The 14,929-nt window shown below is 38.3% G+C and overlaps 1 protein-coding gene, 1 long non-coding RNA gene and 1 other non-coding gene across 3 annotated transcripts in view; 2 read left to right on the top strand and 1 right to left on the bottom strand.

Annotated features, from left to right (window-relative positions):
- LOC126374855 (nephrin-like) overlaps positions 1-14,929 on the bottom strand; it is a 153,474-nt gene that overhangs the window by 132,189 nt on the left and 6,356 nt on the right. The window lies entirely within an intron of this gene.
- Positions 1-14,929, top strand: part of LOC126374912 (uncharacterized) — an 81,296-nt gene that overhangs the window by 18,816 nt on the left and 47,551 nt on the right. The window lies entirely within an intron of this gene.
- On the top strand, positions 5,726-5,798 carry Trnaa-cgc (transfer RNA alanine (anticodon CGC)). Its single transcript has one exon. It is a non-coding gene; the product is annotated as a tRNA-Ala (tRNA).

Here is a 14,929-nt window from a genome sequence, read left to right on the forward strand (position 1 = left end):
CTTATAATGTCCTTTTTGTACATAGTACTAGGTGCGCATATTCATTCTCTTGTTATAGTACCGGGTGAGAGACATATGCGGCAAATCTACAATAAGTCAAGCAAAAAAAATGTAGTTATGGTATTTTTTTTCGGCCAAATTGTTAATGCAACATGAGGCAAACCTACAATACTTTAAGTCACGTCAACAACATAACATAGTATCACGTCTGTATCCCTCAAAGGGTAGACAGAGGTGTATGAAGCGGAAAATAAGTTATACCTAACAAAACAGTATTCCTAGATGTTGTTATGGGAAAGTACTATTATGCTAAAAAACGTTATGCAAAAAGGATTATGATAATTAAAATTATGACAAAAACATTTATGCATTTTAAGAGAATCCCGTATGAAGCTATACACCCAATACTCCACGTCACAAAAACAAGAGTGTATGAGTTGTATCTTTTATTTTAGTCGTAGGTAACTCAGAAATCTCAGCTCTCAGCTCAGTGCCTAAGAGTTGCCTATAACTAAGATAGTGGGTACCTACACCTCTAACCTGATATTAGCCAAAAGACAATATGATGAATGAATCAAAATGTGCACATAAATCACACAATCATGTCCTTTCCCCCTCCACTTGACAATACTCCCCCATGATGCTTATCTTTGACGTCCGGGAGCCATGGGGCACATAAAGTCTCGAGGACTTAGTTTATGAAATAAAAAAGATTGTATGCCTTTCAGTTTCTTGCCTTTTTTTCTCCTCAGCGGAAACGTACAAAATGACGTAGGATCAATTAAAATAAATGTAACATTAACTTGCTTTCGAGTTAAAAGAAAAATTACTTACTAGTTATTTTTTCATAGATTTTTATGCAAGAGCTTCTATAAGTGTCGAAATTTTAGCTAAATTTTATGTTTGATAATATTGAATCTGAGGAGCTCGGTGGCGCAGCGGTTAACGTGCTCGGTCTGCGATTGTTGAAGTTAAGCAACTTTCGCAAAGGCCGGTTATAGGATGGGTGACCACAAAAAAAAAGTTTTCATCTCGAGCTCCTCCGTGCTTCCGAAGGCACGTTAAGCCGTTGGTCCCGGCTGCATTAGCAGTCACCATCAATCCGCACTGGGCCCGCGTGATGGTTTAAGGCCCGATCTCCCTATCCATCCATAGGGAAGGCCCGTGCCCCAGCAGTGGGGACGTTAATGGGCTGATGATGAATGTTGATCTGTTGTCTGAATGATCGCCGGATTCTTTACACACCAGGGTTATGCCCCCACCCGCACTCACCACACTGGCGCCTCCAGGGGCCTATTTCACAAGACTTACAATTGAAAATTTAATTACAAAAACAATTTGATGTACATTGCGGAGTAAATGATCACAAATATTTTGCAGCTTCATATTAGCTACGTAATGAACACCCAATTGTCGTTGTAATTTACAATTGTAAGTTTTATGGAACAGGCCCTAGGATGATATGAGTCTTCTATGCATATCATTACAGTATCTACTATAAAACAAAACACAGTAAGTGTCAATTTTGCTAAAATTGCTGCTAGCCATAAGTACAAACGCAAACTCACGTATATTATTTAATCCCTACTTCGGTAGAGCACGCCAAAAATTAAAAAGAAACAACCTTATTTTTGTTTCTTGGTGAGACATAATCTCACAAAAAAACGACGCGACAGGTTAAGAAGTCAAAAATTATAATTACTTAAAGCTTTTTAATAAAAGAAAACCGCCGCCAGAGAAAGCATTAACTACAAAACAAACATTAGAAAACACTCAGAAATTAAAAACCACCATAACCATTGAGGAGTCGAGCTTCCATCATCAGCTCGGACACATATTTTTTAAGATCAGACGTCAATACTGGTGTAGCTTTGACAATTTAATTTGGCCTTTACAATTTGAGGCTTACCCTCGACTTCTCTGGGATCCCATCATTAAATCATTCCATCGTGGCAATGGGACCACCTGGAAACCATACATTTTTGTAATAAAAGAATTTTCCAAATCAGTCCGTCTTTGAGTAACCGGGGGACATTCTTGAGAACCTCCTCCTTTTTTTAATTTTAAGTCTTTAGTTCATTTTTTTTCCTTCCATTCCATCTTGTTCGGACCACGAACAAAATATAAAAATGTCTCTGGTTTTTGTTACTATAAAAAAGTTACGAGTAGGAGTCTACTCCGAGGGTGGGGGCTTAGGTTTCATCATCATCATTTTTCATCATTTCATCAATCATCAAGAAAAAAAATACGTAAGACATGGCTGTATGGGCATAGTTCCCTTTGCCTTACCCTTCGGGGAAAACCAAAATGACTATGTTTCCTTCTGTGAGTGTTCCCAGCCCTATGTGTCAGTCGGAGGCTTCAACAAAAGTGACAAATGATCGCGTGCCTCCACAGCACGTCGATAAGGAGCGATGAGACCCCGCGACCCCGAATTGCTCAAATTTGTGCTCAAAAAGTCTGTGTATATGTATGAAACAAAGTGTACTTTTTTCGTGTTGGTATTGAGGTCAATGATCGACCTTATTTTTTTATTATTGAACCGCTACCGTCTGATGTAAAGTTGGATAACTTTCATTTGTTTTTATTTTTTGGTTATATACCTTAAACTAATCATATACTTACATAAAGAAGAGAAGTGTGTCAGGATCGAAGCAAATGGAATTCTATAGTCTCTGCTTACCCCGGTGGGAAATAGGCGTGAGTTTATGTATGTATACCTACATAATAAATAATACATAGGGCTATATCATTTAAATCTGTCTTAGTAGTTGCTGATCCTACAAGACATTTGGTGAAATAGAGCTTAAGTATACTTAATAAACAATTTATATTCTTCTATTCTATAATAAACTTTCTAAATATTAGGAACCCTACCCAAAAAACCAGAAATATCCAGATTAATCCGGACAAAACCGCAATTGTCGCAGCTGAGAACGACAGTTTGATAGGACAGGAATGTGAACAAACGGCATAACAGCTGATTGTTGAGACGATACTGATCTACCAATAACCGCTATCTGGCTGGCCATATTGACACTAATCCCAGCATCTTAACTGCTGTGACACACGCCATACCACCATGTTGCATCACTCATGGGTTAAGATAGGAAATAATAATTGATAGTGGTAGGTGATAAATTATTATTAATTACGCACCATATTATTATCGTATCCTCCCAAAAAAAGAGACATCTGTAGTAATTCTGTTACTTTTAAAGTGACTCAGTCTATACTATAATAATTGCACTTTAATTATGCACCAAAAGTATTTTTTTTTTCAGCTTGATATCATACTCAAATTCAATTCAAATTCAAAAATATCTTTATTCAGTACATAACATAGTTACACTTTGAATCGTCAATTTTTACATAACGAACGTCTCATCCGCCTAAAACTACTGCAGCTTCTCACAACCTGTATAGCCGGGGAAAAGAAGCTGCAAGAAAAACCTCGGCACAGGGCCCTAGACGTTCTTTAAAAAAATAAAAATAAACATAAAATATTTATACAATTGAGTAATTTAGCTGCCTAATATCAGTTCTCAGACAGTTAATCCCATGCATTCATATCTTCTAAATAATCACTAAACTTTATTTACACCATAACCAAAACAGTAACAGAACAAAAATAGACTTATTAAACAATAAAACTAAAAAGTATAATATAATACCGAAAAAGAAAGAGGCAAATAGTAAAATATCACTAAGTGCGAGTACTAGGTGATAGTCAGCAAATTCTGTATACACTCATCCATTTAGGATAGGTTCCGCATGTCGGTAATATGTTTGCAAATGGTCGTAGCATGCCACTTCTCCACAGGATCCTCTAACCTAACCTAACCTGGAGATTTGACAAGTCCGGTTTTTTCCCAAGGGACTACCTGTCTGAACTTCCAACCTGCCCAATACAGGTTAGATTATACCTCCGAAACGCATTCCTCGGATATGTCGTTTACGTAGCATGCCATTTACTGGCTTTAGCTGATTACCCTGAGCTGAAAGCTTGCACTCCATAGATCTAAAGACCTAAAGATCAAAGTATCTGATTTGATATGAACAATCTAATCCAGTTCGCAAAGGAGATTGAAAATTGTGGGCCAAAATGTAATAAGTTGGAATATGAACTAAAAAAATTGTCATATTTTTATGTCTAAAAATATAAATTATCAACATATTTCTCAATCTACAAGAGGTGAAATATGAAAAAATACTTTCCGTGATGTTATCGAATAACAAAATATTATAATCGATTAAAGTATATTTACGAAAAAATCCACAATAGGTAGGTAACAATACACATATTTTAATAGTACTTAATAGTGTCGCATTATGTATACATAATAACAAAGAATTACCTACTGAAAAACAAAATATTGTACGTAATAATGATTATCGATTTCATATCGATTAAAATCTGTATTTAGTCTATGCCACTGACATAACATTGGCTATGACATTGACAATTGCCGGCCAATGCCGGTTTTGCTCACTCGTTCCGTGTTTTCCGATGCATTTTGAGTGCTTTCCCAATTGTTTGCTATTTTCGACGACCTCTGCTTTGTTTTTACGGATTCCGACTCGAACTATCTCCAACGACTCTTGCTTTCACCCTGGACACTGAAGATCGCGCGTACCTTTGACTTGGAATTGTTATTTTGGACTTTTTCGCCGGCTTTTGGATTGGATATTGTTGAAACTATGGATCGCTGTGTTAATTGTGGGATAGCAACTGGTCGCTGCAATACACTAGGTCAACGAGCTTTTTTTGGAGAGAGTTTAAGGTCTGGAGAGTAACATAATTATACAATTTTTTTCCCCGGATAAAGAGATTCCTATTGGAAAAACGTCTAAGACCGTAAAAAACATCTTTTGCACTGTGGTAATTGGTAGTAATCAATCTGATTGCAACATAACCTCACTTTGACTAAATCATCACGATCTCAGCTCTCCGATTGTCAAATCTTACAGAATTCACAGTGAAGGATTGTTATGTTTAAACCTAACAATTCTCACCATTTTCATCTTATTACATCCTGGCCCAGGATTGTACGTAATCTATTCAGTCTCCTTTATGTGTGTGTGTGAAAGCTGACCATTCCTAACAGCACCCATCTTGCCCTTGTCTCATCTAATCTTTTTCTTCCATTTATTCTCATACAGCTTTACACTAGCGACAATCCTAATTGCATTGGCGCCGCTTATTTAAATCGACGCAGCGTTCTCGGAATCAACTTCAAACCTCACTCCTTAAATACCACACAATGTTGAATTGTTTATGCTTCTAAAATGGCTGTAAAATGTTGTATTTGACGCTAATTAGTGAATGTTTACCGTTCAACAGTATTTCTGTTAGAATAGATTTTATGTTGGTAGAAAATAGGTTGGAATTAGTTGTTTAACTGGCATTTAATCACCAATAATGGCCTCCCAAAGGGTTTGTAGCTGTAGTGATCGAATTATTTCGTTTGAATGATTGAATGAATCGACGGAATTTAGATTCGCGGAATTGTGATTTTAGTGTAACTGAACTGAATGATATAGAGCAGCCATAGTTTAGACTTCAGCTGCTAGAAATGACTTTAAATCTTGATTTTGTTATAATATTTACACATATTCTGAACGTACCAAACATCTTCACAGAATACTTTATTTTACTTACCAACCAAGTACTTACTATACAAATTCGTTCCAGAGCCATTTTGTAAGTACTTACTGTTGAACGGCCTCCGTGGTCCAGTGGTTTGAGCGTTGGGCTCGCGATCCGGAGGTCCCGGGTTCAAATCCCGGTGGGGACACATCACGAAAATCACTTTGAATCTAGTTTGGTTATAGGACATTACAGGCTGTTCACCTGATTGTCCGTAAGAAAGATGATCCGTACTTCGGAAGGCACGTTGCATCACTGGCCCCGGTTACTACTCACTGATGTAAGTTAGTAGTCTTTACAAGAGCCATGTCAGGGGTTTTTGGCGGCTCAATAGTAACCCTGATACCAGGGTTGATGGGGTTGGTAATCCACCTCACAACCCACACGATAGAAGAAGAAGTATATATTGTGGTTTTTGATATAATAAACCATTCACACCAGGAAACCACATAGCTTTTTAGAAAATTTTAAAGTTTCTTTGAAGTCTTCTCCTACACATAATTTATGGCTAGCGCTGAAATAGTTTTCCAAATACCCAACCAAATAACTAACTTTCACTGAACCATAACGAGAAGAAATATGAATCACTATTACAGTTTTAAAACGCCAACATAAATCTTCATTTATTTGGACAAACGCCCATACCTATCAATCTCCAGATTCATTTTAAAAACCGTTAATCAATCATTGCTTTTTGTAACCCTTCCTAACCGAAATAAACCTCACCCTCGTCGTTCCACACGCCATCACTCAGGTTGGGTTTTAAAATTGTATCTATAATTATCACGGGAACTTTAACAATGTACGCGAGATCTACCGAACGAAGCAAATCATCTTCGGTTTACTGGATGTCACTTAGATCAAAGGGATTTACATCAAACGCCACTGTAAGACGCACCCTTACGTCTTCACTCGTAACTTCACTTATATCTTTCATACAAAGTTCAATTTCCTGCTAACTTTTGGCATTTCCCGAGTTGTTTCATAGATTTATAGCACCGCTTTTTAAAGTGTCGACAAACTCAGCATGAACGTTGAATGTTCCCTCACGATGCGTTGTTTAGTTCTTTTGACGTGTGTTTTCGACTTTTTCGTGTTTATTTTAGTTCGATTTTCTTTATGATTCCTTAAAATAAGTGTGTCGTGAGTTATCTTGTGCATTTTGTTTTATATTTGGTGACGTATTCCCCTCTTCATGGTAATGTTGTTTTTTATTAGCATAAACATTAAAAGGTAACTAATGATAATGGGCGTGTTTCCTCTTGGGAGTATTTTTTACGTCCCGCCCTCATCAGAATATTTTTTTTGTTAAAATTACGTCTTGTATTTTTTTTAAATACAAGTATTTTAGGCTTGTGCCATTATACAGCCATATATTTGTTTTCAATAACCTAACCTAACTTGTAAATCAACTACCACCTATTACGTTGGTCTAACAGAAATCTCGGTGAGGCGTGGGTACTTAGTTCATCTTGCTGTATCTCTGACTACCGCAACTGTGATATAGGTTATGTATTGTAAGTTATGTTGTACCTAACTCTTTTAAATTACCTATTCTTCTCACGTTCCATTCACTTTACAATAAAAAGCAAATAAAAGATATTTAAATCAGTAATTATAGACTCCGATGTCTAACGACCCGCGGCGCCGTGTTTCCTCAATATCCATTATTATTTCCGTGCTCATATCAATTTACTATTCTCTCACCATAGTGCGTATTTTCTCACAGTTTTTACGACAGTTTCCACAGATGACAAAGACAGGTAATAGAGATATCCGCCTATTACGGACTCACGCGCTGCTCGCGATCATGCCCGATTAGACCCGATGGCCCCCGAGCGGCGGATCGGATTACCGATGATTATGACGTCATCGTATTATGAATACGGAGGCGTGTTCTCACATCCACTTTATATCATGGTACTTATATGAAAACCAGGTATGCTCAAAAGAGATAGCTAACATTTCAAGGTTAGCCCAGCTGACGTCATCCCGCCTGAGTTTCTCTCTCTCTCTCTCCTTAGCATTAATTATTCCCATCTGATGGTGGGGTCTGCCTTCTTCGTACTTTTCTTCCACTTCGCTCTATCCACCTAAGTTTCCATTTCGTAAAAAATAAATTACCCACGACCAATGTTTTTATATTTACTTTGAACTTTTAGTAAAAGATTTACTTATACATTTAATGATTTTTATATACGTGACAAGTAATAATAATTAAATACTCAGTAATTCAATTAATTTTCAATAATAAAATTGACGTCTTTGGCATGTTGGAGATATCAATTTAATGGTAACAGTTACGTCATCAATGAGCTAGTAATGGCGGCTTGTCATAGGATTGAACATACCTGTTTTCTTAAAAGTACCATGCTTTATAATACAAGTCACTATTTCGACTCCTTCTGAAACGGACTTCAAGACCCTATTGCATTATTCACATCACTTCTTACAACGTTTTTATGCATCACGTGAACGATATGCCTACTATAGGTACCTAGAAAATAAAACAAAAATATAAATTCGTTATAGCCCCGTTTTGAGAACGCGTGTCGTATCGTAGTATCAGGGGTTCGAATTCTGACTTGTTCTCCAAAACACTAAACTAGACTTTGAGTTTCAGCTCATATGGGGATCATAGATAGGTAATTGGTATCACAGTCATGGGGTCCAAGATTTGTGCCTTGGGCAATAAGCTCGCTCCCCAGTACTTGGGACTTAAACAAATTTGCAAAAAATAGCGATCAGCACATTGTTAATACCCGGAATAAAAATAAACTTGCTTTACAAGTCAGTCGATTACATAAGATTACTAAATCTTTTAAGGGGCAATGTATATGTTTTTACAATAAGATTCCCATTGACATTCAGAATTTGCCTTTCCACTGCTTTAAGACAGTAGTTAAACAAAAACTTTACAAAAAAAAGGTTATTATAAAGTTAGTGATTATTTAGAAGATATGAATGCATGGGATTAACTGTCTGAGAACTGATATTAGGCAGCTAAATTACTCAATTGTATATCAATATTTTATGTTCATTTTTATTTTTTTAAAGAACGTCTAGGGCCCTGTGCCGAGGTTTTTCTTGCAGCTTCTTTTCCCCGGCTGTACAGGTTGTGAGAAGCTGCAGTAGTTTTAGGCGGATGAGACGTTCGTTATGTAAAAATTGACGATTCAAAGTGTAACTATGTTACCTACTGAATAAAGATATTTTTGAATTTGAATTTGAATTTAAAGCTGATATGACATAATATACACCAATCTCTGAGGTTTGCAAACGTGGCGTTATGATTTACTAGAAGTACCATTGCATCTCAACCAGCTCAGTCACACTCATAGAAGCATTAGAAGTACCTAAGTTCTTCTTCTCTTCTTTTATCGTGTGGGTTGTGAGGTGGAGTACCAACCTTATCAACCCTGGTGTCAGGGTTACTAATGAGCCGCAAAAGGCTCATGTAACGACGTAAGTCAAGTAAGTAAGTAGTAACCGGGACCAACGGCTTAACGTGACTTCCGAAATACGGATCATCTTACTTTCGGACAATCAGGTGTAAAGCCTGTAACGTCCTAACCAAACTAGGGACCACAAAAAATATTTTTTGTGGTATATCTCCACCGGGAATCGAACCCAGGACCTCCGGATCGTGAGCCCAACGCTCAACCACTGGACCACGGAGGTCGTTATAAGTTAACAAAATGTTTTTCAAAGTTACCGTGAAATCGCGTGCCCTTTTACGCCACTTAGAGAATCTTCATCTTTTCTTTAAGAAACAATTGCATACAGTTAAAGACAGATGCATGACAATAACATTACGTTGGTTGATTCTGCGCTTGACCTATTTAGCCATAGTGAAACTAAACAGAATTCTCTGTTGTTATGTTGTTGTTGGTATGTTTCATAGAACGATACCGAATGCAGGTTTTATGTGTGGGTAATTGGTACAAAGTCATTCAAAGAGATATATCTCAGTCAACTAGAATTAAAGCAGTTATGCACTTTCTAGGTAACCTTTTTTTTGACGTGTCTTATTGTAGATTTGCCGCAGATGGCATTAACTACTTGGCCGGACAAATGGGGAACGCTGAAGGCTCTCACCCGGTACAGCGTGTAAGACAACAGGCCTGAGTGTGCCCGGAGCGAACCTCAGCGCAGGGCATCGTCTGAGGGGAAGAATATTTGAAAGGATTAATCGACCCTAGTGGATCAATAGCGATAAGCGCTGAATGAGGGAAATCGTCGACCACGCCGGCGGGGTCGGTATCGGGGTTACTAGGTAAGCATGTCCCATCTTCGGCCACATCCCCACTTACAATCAGGTGAGGTTGCGATAGAGTGCTTGCCTATCTTCCTTAAAAAAAAAAACTTTTATTTACTCTCACTCTTATTGCTGCAGACAAAAAACCTACTCTAATATAGATAGAATTTGTATTTTAGATGTGCCAATTAAGATTAGCCTACGGTAATTTCCTTCATCATATTTTACAACATAAAACTACTGGTCTTGCGTTCCGGTATATAATCTCTGGCAATATTTAATACGGTAGTTTGGGCGTCGTGTTTATAATTAATCTTTTAATGCTCACTTGATTAAAGATGGGCGGTGATGAAATGATCTAAACAAGATGGTGTAAACACTGGTGATCATATGATCTTATTATTTATCACATTGTTTATTGAGTTTCATCATATTTTTTATGGATGATTGATGTTTTGTTGACATGACATTAATATACTACTTATCGGAAGATATTCTTTGATGTAGGGTAGATACTTTTTACTCTCATCGCGATAAAATAAAAATATTATTGCTGCAAACCGAAAAAGTTTTTCAAAAATCGTATATTATAATTATATTTAACTCTTTATAAATTTGAATCAAGAAAAACGTATTAATAATATATAATAGTGTATATGTGTGTTGTTTTTTCTTTTATAACAATGAAATAAATAGACAAAGATTTCGATAAAGCCTTTAAATTACAAAAGAAGTGCATTCGAGCAATATGTAATGCGTGGTACATGGACTCTTGCAAACCTTTATTTAAACAATTAAAAGTACTTCCACTGCCTTGTACATATATAAAAGAGATATGCACCTTTGTTATAAATAAATAAATAAAAAATAAATCCAACATTTTATCACTTTTTTCTATGATGTTACAATTTGCTTTTTAAAACAAATTCCAAAGTAATTTCGTGTTTAGACGTTTAGTAAAAAGTAACTGATTTGACTAGTTGGAAACTACCTGGATCAACCCAGGTTAAGTTGGTGGGCACTAAGTTGTAATTTATTTAAGTAAAAACTTACGGAATAGTTAAGTAACAATAATCATGTTATGTACGGTCACGAGCATTAATATGTATACACTTTGGTACCATGTCACATTAACTTTTTTGACAAATTGAACTGTAAGTCTCACTAAATGTCAAATGTGTTAGTGCGACAGAGTCCTAAAGTGGGTAAGTACATTATATTGCTCATGACTGTACCTATTTTGACATTGAGACAAGTGGCGACAAATTATTCCAAGCCCACAAACAACAATAACCAATAACCACCAATTACTCGCCCTTTGTAAGGGCGCTGTCACACCAGGGGGTATTTGTCCAAATCATCGACGATACACCGTCTAGACTCCTAATAACAGAAATACCGGTTCTGTCATCTGACAAAAGGTCAGATATAAAATGGCGCCTGACAACGTTCCAGCAATCTCCACTGCTTCCGTGACCTTTCGATGTGTTTTGTTTATGACCTTAAACAGACAATCATTATAGTCACTGTGGTCTTGTGATACACTGGCTTCTTTTTAAATGGGGGCCGCCGGTTCACACCCCGGTACTGGATTTGCACCAATAAGTTCTTAAGTGCAGTTGTCACTAACACAGTTGGCTCGACCGTCACCTTGGTCCAACAGAAAGCTTGATGAGGTGCAGCGCGGATCCAGCTTTTATGACAGGGGGGGTCGCCAGGAGGGGGGAGGGGTAGGGACAACCTACCTCCATTCAGAATTAGCTAAAATTGCAATGGCCCATCCATGACCCAAACTGTCGTCCAGAGGGGGTCATGACCCCCATGATCGCCCCCTCTGGATCCGCCCATGGTGAGGTGTGGGTACTTAGATCATCTTGCGATGGATGTATCTCTGACTACCCCATTTGAGATATAGTCGTGAGCTTATGTTATGGGCCAATCAGAAAGCAGCGTAACGCTTCCCTCGACCCCTCCGCCCACCTCATCTCAGTTAATTAACAGAATGAATTCAATGCGCAAAATCAAACACGTCTAATAGATTGTACGATTATATCGTGATGGCCCACACCATCGCATCGGCCATCGGAAAACATTAATCATTCGTTTAGCTTCCGTTCGTACGGAGTTTATTGTTATTAATTGTCGACGATAACTTAATTTGGTTTACTCCGTATCACTGGGGTCGCACCAAAAATTTAATTGTGGGTAAAACGGAAGTGTCAGTTTTATATTCCCTTCCCTTATCAGGCTGGTCGAAATATAGCGAACAATTCTTGCTCGTTTGTTTTTAAATACCAACCCGCAGTGGAGCAGCGTGGTGGAGTATGCTCCATACCCTCTCCGGTTGATTGAGAGGAGGCCTGTGCCCAGCAGTGGGACGTATATAGGCTATTTATGTTATGTTGTTTTTAAATACTTTACACGTTTTGATTATTTCTTTCCCCTTGTAGAAGCGATACGAGAGATTATTTTTATTCTTCAAACATCACAAGGAAAACGGAACCCTTATAGGATCATAACATAACATAAACTAAACAGCCTATATAGATACGTCCCATTGCTGAGCACAGGCCTCCCCTCAATCAACCGGAGAGGGTATGGAGCGTATTCTACCACGCTGATCCACAGCGGGTTAGTGGACTAATAGCCGGGACCAAAGGCTTAACGTGCTCTCAGAAGCACGGAATCATCTTACTTTTTTAAACAATCAGGTGATGCAAGCCTGAAATGTCCTTACCAAATAAAGGACAGTTTCACAAAGTGATTTCCGTCGGGAATCGAACCCGGTTTTCCAGAATCATAAGCCTAACGCTCTAACCACTAGACGGAGTCTATTCACTTTTCCTTAAAAAAATAATTTAATTATCAAATTATTTAGTTATCAAATTATTCAAATTTCAGTGAGACTTCATGTTTCATTAATTGTACCTACATACTTAATGTTCTATTAGTACACATCTGGCACGTGCAAACTCTACTTAAAACATTAATTAATTAAAATCACTGAAACATGTTTTAATAGGAATACTGATTTATCCCTCCTCAATTTGCCTTCTTACAAATAAATTTGTTATACAGTAATGTTTTTCTAATTATGAACATAACTTTGAAGGCAGATGTCAAGGGAAAGGAATCGAATAAAGATTCTGAAAAGTATTTTATCATATACCTATTTACTAGTTTTATTAATCATTTCCCTAGCATGGAGGAAGCGAAGATGGTGTGTAAGGATAATAGTAAGTGGAAGTAAGTGTGCTTATGTACGTATGTGTCCCTAGTGTTACCACAGGGTCCGCGCGCTTACCTAAACCTGAAGATTTGACAGGTCCCGTCTTTATCACACCCAACGGGCGACACAGAGCGCTCGGCCGAGTACTCAATGTGTATGAACATTATGACGAGTGCACGGCTGGGCGCTCGGCCGAGCTATTTGGCGAGATAGCTACTCGACCCCCGTTCTATTTGCTAGGCCGAGTAACCACCCCCGCGCATTTCCGCACTGTCTCGCCTTCCCACTCGGCAGCTATAAACATGCACTCGCATCGCGCCACTCGGCCCTTTGAAGTCACTTGTGCGTTACCTACGTATTTTGTAATTGGTTTCAACAAGTTTTTATTTGCTAAAATCATAGTAATTTATTTCATCACACTTAAAATGGCACCTTCTGTAATAGCTTGATCACACCTACCGAGTGGACGGGCGAGAGAATATAAAGATACTAGGCCGAGAGAGTTGGCTGGGTGAGTAGGTGTTTAAGTACACGTATTTTAGAATTTTGCGTCGAGTCAGGCAGTCAGTTCAGTTCCAACATAAACTGCTAGGGAGATGGATCAAAAAACAATTTTTAAAAAGTGCCCAAAGTTGTTCATACCGCTCCTAGCAAAAGAATTGAAGGAAATGTTGCTAGAACAACATTTGAACTAGACCATGGATTTTACGGAGACCTGAATTAGGCCCTCCGGACTCGTGGTCACACCAGGTTGTCACACCAAGCGACTGTCTGTCTGACCAACCAACCCGATACCAGCCCATTACAAGTTGGATCACATCGAAACGCATTTCTCGGGAATGTGTAATAACAGGACTCGTGTACTTTAGTACTGCTGATCTTCCATGTCCTTCTGATCTGTGCTACCAGCAGTTTACGGCAGATACAAATGACATAAAATAATGATACTATCAATATTTGAAACGTTTCTAATATCCTGAAATAATAATTATTATGTTTCCTTTTAACAAACACCGCTGGGGCATTAACTGCTTGGTAACGGAAGTCGACGCCAATTATTCTAATTGGATAAAGCGGCTTCCTCCAAAACGTCTACTTTTATGACCAGATGTTACATTTGGTGTATCTTTGGAGCTCACATCCTTACTTTTAAATGCAATTATGTATAAACGTAATGTGTAATAGGGGCCTATAATCTATACTAATCCCAGACTCTTCTTCATACAAACCACGTTTTACACGGATACTACACATTGACGTTATCGTACAAGCGCATCTGTGTGGGTGACGTCTCACGGCCATACGATTGACGACTTAAGTAAGCACCGCGAGGGGTGAGGTAAACCAAGCTCAGCCGCTAGTGCGGAGCGGAGAGTTGCCATTCTATAAATATTATTATTCCTTATTCTACGCTAACGGTCTCAATCTCACTAGGACAACATGCGCGACATACTATATACGTCCCACTGCTGGGCACAGGCCTCCCCTCAATCAACCGGAGGGGGTATGGAGCATACTCCACCACGCTGCTCCACTGCGGGTTGGTGGAGGTATTTTTACGGCTAATAGCCGGGACCAACGGCTTAACGTGCCCTCCGAAGCACGGAATCATCTTACTTTTTCGGACAATCAGGTGATTCAAGCCTGAAAAGTCCTTATCAAACAAAGGACAGTCTCACAAAGTGATTTCAACAATGTCCCCATCGGGAATCGAACCCGGTCCTCCAGATCGTGAGCCTAACGTTCTAACCACTAGACCACGGAGGCTGTTATATTTGTGCAATGCATGATT

Source organism: Pectinophora gossypiella, chromosome 18 (genome assembly GCF_024362695.1).
Source record: "Pectinophora gossypiella chromosome 18, ilPecGoss1.1, whole genome shotgun sequence".
NCBI classification, from domain to species: domain Eukaryota; kingdom Metazoa; phylum Arthropoda; class Insecta; order Lepidoptera; family Gelechiidae; genus Pectinophora; species Pectinophora gossypiella.